Genomic DNA, 2,434 nt, shown 5'->3' with positions numbered 1-2,434 from the left:
ACAGACACTTTGGTGCAAGATTAGACTGCAGATAACCTATGTATCTAACATTAAGCGCCAAATACACGACACGAACATTTCCGCGAACATTCCCGTTATGTCATGTTTCTGCGAACTTTTCTGTCGTGTATGGTGGTGTTTGCCAGTTCGCGCAAATGATCGCCAAAAATCAAAATATTTTAATTTTTGGCGAACATTTGCGCGAACTGTTCGTGCGTGTATGGCGGAATAGCTCATAATCGTAGTAATTTCTGAACGGAAAAGACGTGCGCGGAAAAGTAAAATGGACAATACAAAATTTCTGAGTGAATTTATTGAAATGTATAAATCTTTGCCATCATTGTGGCAAGTAAAAAGCAAAGATTATTGTAATAGAATTAAAAAGAATAATGATTACGCGACTTTAATCGAAAAATTAAAAGAAGTAGATCCTGATGCCACAAAGGATACAGTTATAAAAAAATAAGTAGTTTGTGGGCACAATACCGGCGTGAATAAAAAACAAAGAGAGATAGTTTGAAGTCTGATGCTGGTGCTGAGGAAGAATATGTTCCTACTCTTTGGTGCTATGATTATGCTTTTTGAAAGATCAAGAAGAACCTTTGGCAGGCGTTACCACAATGCAGGATGAAAATACAAACACATTTGAGGTAAGAAAAAAAGTCCAAATTTTACTGTTTCTTTTTTTTTTGTGAACACAAACATTCATTTTGTTTTTATTCCGTAAATGATTCACTTTCTTATATTTAATATATTGTTCTGCCACGGAACTGCTCCCACTGTATTAAAATAATTACAATATTTTTCTCGAGTAGTTTTTGCTAAATTGGATGCATTCTTTACACTTGAAGCTTGAAGAGCTGTAAGTCCATGGTCATTATGCCAATCGGCGTATTCTATCGCTCCGGCATCTGTTTCTTCAACATCGAATCCACCTTCAAAATACGTCTCCTCATTTTGCCTCCGTAAAAAGTTATGCAAGTAGCAACAGGTTAACACAATTTTCGTGACTTTTTCTGGTGATAAATTAATAGTTTGTAGGAGAATTCTAAATTTTGATGCAAAAATGCCAAAACAGTTTTCAACAATTCTCCTCGCTCGAGAAAGCCTGTAGTTAAAAATTATTTCTTCTTCCTTGAGTGTGTTGTGGCTAAAAGGCTTCATGATATTTTCTAACAGGGAATAAGCATCGTCAGCTACGAATACAAATGGTAGTTTTTCTTCGCAGTTTGGAAGCGGCTGAGGTTCAGAAATTTTCAAAGTTTTATTTTTTAGAGATGAAAAAAAATTTGTTTCGCTAAAAAGGCCGGCATCAGACGCTCATCCATTTGTGCCAACATCCACCATCAAAAATTCGTAATTAGCATTAACCACTGCCATTAAAATGATGGACAATTTTATTTTATATTTATAGAAAAAAGATCCAGATCCAGGTAGCTTTGTTATATTGACGTGTTTTCCATCAATTGCGTCTATACAATTTGGGAAGTTCCAGCGTGCATCAACATTTTTCGCTTCTACCTTCCAATCTTTTTCTGTTTGTGGAAGCTGAAAAGTTATGAAAAACTTATAAATCTTTCTTTTTAGGAATTCACTGTTCGACCAAGCAAAAGAAAAGTTTCTGAAGAAGATAAACTTATTAAAATTGCATGCGAGAGACTTGCCAACAGCCGCGAACCCACAGAAGGTGACTCCTTGGCTCAATCGTGGGCTTCGCAATATAGTGAAATGGAGGCCTCCCAAAAAACGGTTGCGCGAAAAATCCTATCAGATGTTTTATTTCAAGGTTGCTTGGGAGCATTGGAATTTGGACACGCGATTCAAATCCAAAATGTTTTTAACCCAAGTCAAATATTAACACCAAATGTCATTCCGCAATACCCAATGCGCACGTCTACGAAACTTAACTACGCGGTGCCCCAAAACATGCAGAATTATACAATCAGAGTTCCGACTCCTTTAAGTAGCGGCTCGTCCATAAACAGTAGTAGAATGTCACCTCAAGTTACACAAAACGTACGAATCGTTGAAGATACATCATCCATTAATTTGAGCTCGGTAGAAAACTTACACAATTTCTTTGCATCGTTTCAAACGGACGAATAATTTATTTTTATTTTTACTTCAAAAAACCAATAATTTTCAGACACACATATGTACACATGAAACTTTTCTTGTTTAGTCGAAAACAAATAATTTAATCAATAAATAATTACCTTAATAAAATCTTTCAATTGACTTATTATGGCATCACAAGTCTCTGTAACTATTTTCCCAATCGTTTGGGGCGCAATTGCTGTCAAAAATTTTAAGTCTTCAAAGCTATTGCCACTAGCTAGAAAGCGCAAAGTTAAAGCAAGGCGGTGATGAGGGGGAATCGCTTCTCTCATTATTGTATCCCGTTTCGTTATGAGTGGCAAAATTTTTTGTAAAA

At 35.8% G+C, this 2,434-nt stretch overlaps 1 pseudogene; it reads left to right on the top strand.

Annotated features, from left to right (window-relative positions):
• Positions 1–620: 620 nt before the first annotated feature.
• On the top strand, positions 621–2,149 carry LOC120769967 (annotated as a pseudogene).
• The last annotated feature ends 285 nt before the right edge of the window (positions 2,150–2,434 follow it).

This window comes from Bactrocera tryoni, chromosome 3 (assembly GCF_016617805.1).
Source record: "Bactrocera tryoni isolate S06 chromosome 3, CSIRO_BtryS06_freeze2, whole genome shotgun sequence".
In the NCBI taxonomy this organism is placed as follows: domain Eukaryota; kingdom Metazoa; phylum Arthropoda; class Insecta; order Diptera; family Tephritidae; genus Bactrocera; species Bactrocera tryoni.
This window is presented reverse-complemented; position numbering and strand designations above follow the sequence as displayed.